This window comes from Trichechus manatus, unplaced genomic scaffold (genome assembly GCF_000243295.1).
Source record: "Trichechus manatus latirostris isolate Lorelei unplaced genomic scaffold, TriManLat1.0 scaffold00034, whole genome shotgun sequence".
Taxonomy (NCBI): domain Eukaryota; kingdom Metazoa; phylum Chordata; class Mammalia; order Sirenia; family Trichechidae; genus Trichechus; species Trichechus manatus.
The window spans coordinates 3296522-3306534 of NW_004443970.1; positions in this window are offsets into that span (position 1 = coordinate 3296522).

Genomic DNA, 10013 nt, shown 5'->3' on the forward strand with positions numbered 1-10013 from the left:
GCTTCATTTTTGTTCATCCTTGTATAGTATTCCATTGTGTGAATATACCATAATTTGTTTATCTATTGATCTGTTGATGGGCACCTAGGTTGTTTCCATCTTTTTGCTGTTGAGAACAGTGCTGCAATAGACATGGGTGGGCATATATTTATTCGTGTGATGGCTCTCATTTCTCTAGGATATATTCCAAGGAACGGGATTGCTGGATAGTATGGTACTTCTATTTCTAGCTTTTTAAGGAAGTGCCAAATCAATTTCCAAAGTGGTTGTATCATTTTACATTCCCACCAACAGTGTTCCAGTCTCTCCACAACGTCTCCAGCGTTTATTATTTTGTGTTTTTTGGATTAATGCTTGCCTTGTTGGGGTGAGAATGTATCTCATTGCAGTTTTGATTTGCATTTGTCTAATGGCTAATGATTGTGAGCATTTCTTCATGTGTCTGTTAGCCACCTGAATGTCTTCTTTGGCAAAGTGCCTGTTCATATCCTTTGCCCATTTTTTTAATTGGGTTATTTGTCTTTTTCTTGCTGAGGTTTCGCAGTATCTTGTAGATTTTAGAGATTAGACGCTGATCGGATTTGTTGTAGCCAAAAATTTTTTCCCAGTCTGTAGGTTGTCTTTTTACTCTTTTTGTGAAGTCTTTTGATGAGCATAAGTGTTTCATTTTTAGGAGTTCCCAGTTATCTAGTCTCTCTTCTGGGGCTTGTGCATTGTTACTTATGGTTCATATTCTGTTTATGCCATGTATTAGAGCTCTTAGTGTTGTCCCTACTTTTTCTTCCATGATCTTCACAGTATTTGATTTTCTATTTAGGTCTTTGATCCGTTTTTAGTTAGTTTTTGTACATGGTGTGAGATATGGTCCTTGTTTCAGTTTTTTTGCAGATGGATATCCAGTTATGCCAGCACCATTTGTTAAAGAGACTGTCTTTTCCCCAATTAACGGATTTTGGGCCTTTGTCAAACATCAGCTGCTCATACGTGGATGAATTTATACCTGGATTCTCAATTCTATTCCATTGGTCTATGTATCTGTTGTTTTACCAGTACCAGGCTGTTCTGACTACCTTGACGGTATAATAGGTTCTAAAATCAAGTAGTGTGAGGCCTCCCACTTTGTTCTTCTTCTTCAGTAATGCTCTACTTATCCGGGGCCTCTTCCCTTTCCATATGAAGTTGGTGATTTGTTTCTTCAGCTCCTTAAAAAATGCATTGGAATTTGGATAGGGATTACATTGTATCTGTAGAGTGCTTTGGGTAGAATTCATATTTTCACAATGATGAGTCTTCCTATCCGTGAGCAAGGTATGGTTTTTCCACTTATGCAGGTCTCTCTTGGTTTCTTGCAGTAATATCTTATAGTTTTCATTGTGTAGGTCTTTTACATCTCTGGTTAGATTTATTCCTAAGTGTTTTATCTTCTTGGGGGCTATTGTAAAAGGTATTGATTTGGTGATTTCCTCTTGCAAGTTCTCTTTGTTGGTGTAGAGGAATCCAACTAATTTTTGTATGTTTATCTTGTATCCTGAAACTTTGCTGAAATCTTCTATTAGTTCCAGTAGTTCTCTTGTGGGTTCCTTGAGGTTCTCTGTGTATAAGATCATATCATCTGCACATAAAGATACTTTGACTTCTTCCCTACCAATTTGGATGCCCTTTATTTCTTTTTTCTAGCTTAATTGCTCTGATTAATACCTCCAGCATAATGTTGAATAAGAGTGGTGAGAAAGGGCATCCTTGTCTGGTTTCCATTCTTAAGGGGAATCCTTTCAAACTCTCTCCAATTAAGATGATGTTGGCTGTTGGCTTTCTATAAATGCCCTTAATTATGTTGCGAAATTTTGCTTCTATTCTTATTTTGCTGAGAGTTTTTATCATGAATGGGCATTGGACTTTGTCAAATGCCTTTTCTGCATCGATTGATAAGATCATGTAGTTCTTGTCTTTTGTTTTATTAATGTGATGGTTTACCTTGATTGTTTTTCTAATGTTGTACCATCCCTGCATACCTGGTATAAATCCCACTTGATCATGGTGATTTTTTTTTTTGGATATGTTTCTGAATTCTATTGGCTAGAATTTTGTTGAGGATATTTGTGTCAATGTTAATTGGGGATATTTGTCTGTAATTTTCTTTTTTTTTTTGTGGTGTCTTTACCTGACTGTGGTATCAGGGTTATGCTGGCTTCATAGAATGAATTCAGGAGTGTTCAGTCCTTTTCTATGCTCTGAAATACCTTTAGTAGTAGTGCTGAAAGTGTGGTAGAATTCTCTAGTGAAGTCTTCTGGGCCAGGGTTTTTTTTTGTTGGGAGTTTTTTAATGACATTTCCAATCTCTTTTTTTGTTATGGGTTTATTTAATTGTTCTACCTCTGCTTGAGTTAGTTTAGGTAGGTAGTGAGTTTCTGGAAATTTGTCCATTTCCTCTAGGTTTTCAAATTTGTTAGAGTGCAATTTTTCATAGTATTCTGTTACGATTATTTTAATTTCAGTTGAGTCTCTTGTGATAACACCCGTCTCATTTCTTATATGGGTTGTTTGCTTCTGCTCCTGTTTTTCTCTTTTTTTTTGGTCAGTTTGGCCAGTGGCTTATCAATTTTGTTGATCTTTTCAAAGAATTAGCTTTTAGTTTTGTTAACTCTTTCAATTGTTTTTCCATTCTCTATTTCATTTAATTCTGCTCTAATTTTTTGTTATTTCCTTTTTTCTGGTGGCCAGGGGCTTCTTTTGCTGCTCTCTTTCTACTTGTTCCAGTTGTAGGGTTTATGTTTTTATTTTGGCCCTTTCTTCATTTTAGACGTGTGCATTTATTGCTATAAACTGACCTCTAAGCACTTCTTCTGCTATGTCCCAAAGGTTCTGGTAAGATGTGTTTTCTTTCTCATTTGATTCTATGAATGTCTTTATTCCATCCTTAATTTCTTCTATAACCCAGTAGTTTTTGAGCAAGGTGTTGTTCAGTTTCCATGTGTTTGATTTTTTTCCTTGCTTTTTCTGTTGATGATTTCTACTTTTATGGCTTTATGGTCAGAAAAGATGGTTTGTAATATTTCAGTGCTTTGGATTCTGTTAAGGCTTGCTTTATGGCCTAATATGTGGTCTATTCTGGAGAATGCTCCATGTGCATTGGAAAAGAAAGTATACTTGGCTGCTGTTGGGTAGAGTGTTCAGTATATGTCTATGAGATCAAGTTGGTTAATTGTAGTATTTAGATCTTCCGTGTCTTTGTTGAGCTTCTTTCTAGATGTTGTGTCCTTCATTGAAAGTGGTGTGTTGAAGTCTCCTTCTGTTATTGTGGAGCTGTCTATCTCTCTCTTCAATGCTGTTAGAGTTTGTTTTATGTATTTTGGAGCCCTGTCGTTGGGTGTGTAAATATCTATTTTAGTTATGTCCTTCTGGTGTTTTGACCCTTTAATCATTATGTAGTGTCCTTCCTTATCTTTTGTGGTGGATTTTACTTTAAAGTCTGTTTTGCCAGAGATTAATATTGCCACTCCTGGTCTTTTTTGAGTGTTATTTGCTTGATATACACTTTTTCCATCCTATGAGTTTAATTTGTTTGTGTCTTTAAGTTTATGGTGTGTCTTTTGTAGGCAGCATGTAGACGTATAGTGTTTTTATCCATTATGCCACTCTCTGTCTCTTTATTGGTGCATTCAGTCCATTTACATTCAGTGTAATTACTGATAGGTATGAGATTAGTGCTGTCATTCTAATGTGTTTTTGTATGTCTGTGTGTGTTGTTGACAGTTTATTTGTTACACATAATTTTCTGTGCTGAGTCATTTTTCTTTTTGTATTTTCTTTTTGTCTTCTTCATTATTGTTGATTTTGTATTTGCTGAGTCTAAGTTTTTCTTGTTTTTTTTTTTTTTATTTTAATGTGTAGGCTTATTAGTGTCATTTGTGGTTACTTTAATATTTCCCCCTATTTTTCTAAGTTTATACCAATCTTTTATTTCTTTATATTGCCTTGACTTCCTCTCCATATGAAAAATCTATGTCCATATTTTTTAGTCCCTGTGTTTTGTTTTAATGTCATGTTTTACATACTGACATCTCTGTTTCCCTATTTTCACTGTTTTAGCTTTGATTTATTTTTGTGACTTCCCTATCTGGGTTGATATCTGGTTGCTCTGTCCTGTGTTCTAGTCTTGGGTTGTTATCTGACATTACTGATTTTCTAACCAGAGAACTCCCTTTAGTATTTCTTGTAATTTTGGTTTGGATTTTGCAAGTTCCCTAAACTTCTGTTTATCTAGAAATGCTCTAAATTCACCATCATATTTGAGAGAAAGTTTTGCTAGATATATAGTTCTTGGCTGGCTTTTTTTTTTCCTTCAAGGCTTTATATATGTCATCCCATTGCCTTCTTGCCTACATGGTTTCTGTTGAGTAATCCAAGCTTATTCTTATTGACTTTCCTTTGTAGATGACTTTTTGTTTATCCCTAGCCACTCTTAAAATTCTCTCCTTATCTTTAATTTTGCCAAGTTTGATTATAATATGTCTCAATGACTTTTTGGGGGAGTCTACGTTATGTGGGGTTCAATGAGCATCTTGGATAGATATCTTGTCATCTTTTACGATATCAGGGAAGTTTTCTGACAACAAATCTTCAACAATTCTCTCTGTATTTTCTGTTATCCCCTCCTGTTCTGGTACTCCAATCACTCGTAGGTTATTCCTTTTGATAGAATTCCACATAATTCTTAGGGTTTCTTCATTTTTTTAATCTTTTTATCTGATTTTTCCTCAAATAAGTTGGTGTCAAGTGCTTTATCTTCAGTCTCACTAATTCCGACTTCCGTTGCCTCAATTTTGCTACTATAACTTTCTACTGAGTTGTCTAATTCTAATATTTTATTGTGAATCTTCTGGATTTCTGATTGCCATCTCCTTATGGATTCTTGCAGCTTGTTAAATTTGTCATTATGCTCTTCTCTAATCTTTTTAATTTCCTCTATCGTGTGTTCTACATTTTCCTTAATTTCCTTCCTAATATCTTGAAGAGTTCTGTATATTAATCTTTTGTATTCTGCCTCCGGTAATTCCAAGAAATTTTCTTCCTCTGGAAAATTTCTAGATTCTTTATTTTGGGAGATTTCTGAAGCCATCAGGATCTGTCTCTTTATGCGATTAGATATTGACTGTTGTTTCTGAGCCTTCGATAAGTTATTATGTTTATTTACATTTGTTTACTGTGTCCTAGCTTCTTGTTTTGTTTTGATATACCCAAATAGGCTGCTCATGTGAAGCTCCAATGTCCTACCACCAGGTGGCCAGATCTGCCACTAAGTATGTGAGCCCAGAAATCTGCCCACTCCTCCTGTATGGATTCAGCTCAGGTGCCCAGGTAGTCAACCACCAAGTGTGTGGTGCAGTCTCTCATCTACAGTCCTAGACAGGCATGGGTGATTGGTGTAGGCACAGGCATCTGGCTGCAGCAGGGAAACACGTGCTGAGCAAGGCATTGGTCCAATGGCTGCCCCTGAGTGTCCACAAGTAAAGCATGTCCCTGTTCCCTAGAGCATGTAGGTGTGTGGGTTTTGTAGCTGAACCATGTGTACCCAGTGCTGTTGGCTATAAGGACTAGGGGACACCTTTTATTCTTGGGCTGCTGTAGCATGGCATGGGTGGAGCCACTAGTCCTCTGGCCCCTGATGTGAATAGGTGAAGACCCTGCTTAATTGCCATAGCAGTGTCAAATGTCAAGAACGTGCCACTCCACAGCTGAAACAGTTGAAGTTAGAGTTCTGGTATATACCCTGTTGTACTGCGGTAATGAGGGCCTATGCTGTTGAGATGGGCCCACACAAGTCTATGCAGGGGGAACGGCACGCAAAGTCTGTGTATCCCTTATGCCTGTGCCTAGGCAAAGGAGCTGTGCCTACCCTCAGTTCCTGGCTTAGGGGAGCCAGCAGATTATTTTTTCCCCTGTTCTTTAATTTGTTCCCTCTCCAAGGCTGGGAGAATGGCTCAGGGCACATGACAGGTCCTACTTCCAGCCCAGGGGACTTGGCAATCACTGAAGCTGTCTTGAACCCAGTGCAGAGGAGGGAGCAGGGAGATAAATGGAAGAGAGGTTTTTCCCTAACGAGGATGTTTTTGATCCATGTGGTAGGCCAGATGTAAATATTTATCTTTTGCTGATAGAGGGCTACTTCTCACTGGTTCTGGATGGCTGAATAGACTCTATGCTGCTGGGTCTCTCCTGACTGGAAAATGCCTCCCAAGCGCCGCTGCTTGCCTGACTCACGGCGCACCCCCAAGCTGATCTGGGCTGAAGTGCTCTGGTTCCAGCCGGGTCAGGTCTGGCAACTCCTCGCCTCTTCTGAACCATCTGTCCCTCTCCCTGCCACTCTGTCCGATTCCTCAACTTTGTGTTTGACGTTCAGGCTTCTTAGATTGTCATATATACTTGATTTACTTGTTTTTTTTTTTTTTTATCTTTGTTATAAGAGGGACCACTGGAAGTTTCTGACTACTCCGCCGTCTTGGCCCAACTGCCTGTCTTGAGATATCTTAACAGTAGTAAACTTTCCAATCCATGAATATGGAACATCTTTCTATTCTTTGATTTTTTTTTTAAATTTGTTTTAGTAATGTTTTATAGTGTTCAGTGTACATGTTTCAGTTTTTACCTTCTTAGTTTAATTCATTCTTGTTGCTGTTGTTCTTAGGTGCCATCAAATTGGTTCCTACTCATAGTGACCATATTTCCAAGGGAACAAAATGCTGTCTGGTGCTGCACAATCTTCACAATTGTTGTTGTGTTTGAGCCCATTGTTGTAGCTATGGTGTCAATCCATCTCGTTAAGGTCCTTCCTCTTTTTTGACTGATTCTGAATTGTTTCTGTAATTTACTTTTTGTTTCCTCATTGCTGATGTAAATGTGTAACAAAACCAATGCTGGTGGGCCGAGATAGATGGCTGCGAAAAATGGTGAAATGTACGTATGTGGAACTAAGAATCTTTATAGTTACAGTATATTGACTAAAAAATGATTATAAAGAGTAAAGAATTTAAATCTCATTATTACACTTTTATGTGAAACAAAAGGTTCTCATAACTGCGTGTGGTTGAATTTATTGCTACACCTAGTCAGGGATAGATTTCTTTCCTCTCCTATCCCTTAAGGATAAAGTGACTTTTCTCTGAACTGGAAAATGATGTGGCTGGTTTATCTCTATTTCCTACATTATTTTTAAGCAAAATACTCCTTGACCCAACCTTGTGGAGAAGGTCTTCTAGTCAACATTAATTTCAATAGGCACTAATCTTTAACATCTCACCCCATTACTCCAGAAGTCAATCAAACTATCTTTTTTCTCAATTTTTTTATCTCTTTCATGATACAAAAATTTTTAGTCATATTTAAAAAATATTTGACTAATGTCACAAATAGTTTCTACTACATTTCTTCTTGAAGTTTTGGAATCTTACTCTTTCAGTTAACTCTATGATTTAAGAGTATTAATTTTTGGAATATAGATTCAAAATATGCCTTTACCCTAAAATAATTCAATTCTATTTACTTAAAAAATAAAAATAAAAAAGCGTTCCTTTCCAGGGAATTGTGGTGATGAGGTTTTTGTATTTCAAGTTTACTTGCATATGTAGTTATAAGTATTGACTACCTATTATGTATCACTCCTGTATTTGTCAATCACTGCTCCCGTAACACACTGTCATAATGTTACATAATAAAATTTGAAACTATTTTTTCAAGTCGTCCAGATTTACTATTTTTTTTCCAGATGTTCTTGATTAATCTAGGTTCTTTGAATTTTTATACAAATTTTATAGGCGTATTTTAAATTCGTTAAAAAAAATACTGCTGAAGTTTGTATTGAGATTGTATTAAATATTCAGAGCAATTTGCAGAGAATTGGCATCTTGACAGTATTTAGTCTTCCAATTACTGAATATGATACAACTCTGCATTAATCTAAGTCTTCCTTAATTTCTCTATTCAATGGTTTGTTCCTTTCAATGTACAGTTATTGTATGTTTTTCTTAGATTTTATTTTTAGTTATTTGTTATTTTGGATGCTGTTTGAAACGATATTTTAAAACTGTCATTTACATTTTTTCTTTCATGCAAATATTTATGGTTTCAATTGATATTTGTATTGTTGTTACCAGTTGCCTTTGAGTCTGTTTAAACTCATGGAAACCCCATGTGTGCTAAGTAGGACCGCTCCATGGGTTTTTGAGGTTGTTACCTTTTGGAAACAGATTGCTGGGCCTATTTTTCAAGGTACCTTTGGGTGGATTTAAACTGCCAACTTTTTGGCTAGTAGTCTAGTGCTTAACCATTTGTACCAATTTAGCTTTTATGCAGGAACCTTGCTAAACACGGAGCCCTGGTGGTACAGTGATTAAGAGCTTGGCTGCTAACCAAAAGGTTGGCAGCTAAAATCCACCAGCCGCTCCTTAGAAACCCTATGGGTCAGTTCTACTCTGTCCTATAGGGTCACTATTAGTCTGAACTTACTCAATGGCAATGAGTTTGGTTTTGCTAAACACACTTATTAATTCTAATAATAGATTTGTTGAACACATTGGGCTTTCTATATACTCACAGTGTGTAGCCTCCAATGTTACTCTCAAGGGGCAGAAACTTGGGCACATACAGTGTCAACCTTGGATGACAGTAGATTTATCAAGGCTTTCCTTGACTTTTTCTTTCCACCCACCTCTCTGGTAAGCTCTTTGCCTTTGTTGATATCACAGTCAACTGTTAGCCTCCACTAATTGCTAGTTGGTTGCTCTATTATTTGAGAGCGTGCCCAGTTGTATACCTTATGACACAGTCTTGTCTGGTAGTTTAGGCCAGTCTTTGAGGTTTGTTTCAACCTCACAAGTGTTCTTCTTTAGTGGTCACTTTTCTTGGTTCTGTCTAGTACATGTCTAGCTGGCCTAAGATTGTTGCTCTCACCATTAGCTGATAACCATCTCTTAAGTGTTTACCATCAAAATGTCCATTGTTTTTGAGAGCTCCTTTAGAATTACATTTATTCAAACTCATTTCCAAATAAAGTCACTTCTCTTGTGGAGAAGTTAAGAGCTCTGTGTTTGTATAGTCTGCCTCGTCCCCTGGGCAAAACCACTGTGCCACTCCATTGGAGCTAGGGGTAAAGATAGAGGACCACTTCTCTCAGAGGAACACCCCTAATTTGTGAGCAAAGAACTGAGTGGAATTGGTAGCTTTTAGTATTCATGGACTGCCACTGTCAGTGTTGATACTCAATTTTATTATTGGGTTGTGGTGAGGGTGCTTGGGGCCCCAGTATTCTTGGTTTGCCATGCTTGAAGTAATACCGCCACCCTATGAGTAGAGGATAGGTGGAGGAAGATAGCTACAGAACTCTCAGGTGATTTTGCCCAAAAATAAAGTTCTGAAACACATAACTGGGTATGAGGGATAAAAAATACTCTGGCTTACTCCTCTCTGCGACAGACTGTAAACACTCTACTGGGAGCTGAGTGTAGAGAGAGCCATCTTTTTGGCCATGCTTTCCCAAAGTGGAGCTTCCCTTATGCTGAATGGAGAAGGAGAAAGAAATCAGTTTATGCTCAAATGCCACAAACTCTCATTGTTGCTACTAAAATTGATTTATTGATTTTCTTCAGTGAAAGTTTCTTCATTTACTGTGTGTCCTTAGGACAAGACTTAGAGATTTTGCTATTTCTTTTTTTTAATTATTTTTCACCAGTTATGTCATTTCCTAGGGAAGAGGGTCCATGAAGTTTCTTATGCCACCATTCCTGAAGTCATCTGTTGGCTTCAAATTGAAGGATATATGTATATATTTTATTAACAGTTCTAGTTTGGCAAAATTTTCATCTTTTTACCAATTTAATACTTTTTTTCAGGTTTCCATAGTTTGTTTGAAAAATTCTCTCCTGGGGTCTCCGGCAAGATGGCGGTCTAGGCAGAAGCACCACGCCGTCCCTCCACAACAAAGATCCGAAAAACTAAGCCAAACAGAGAATCAACAATCC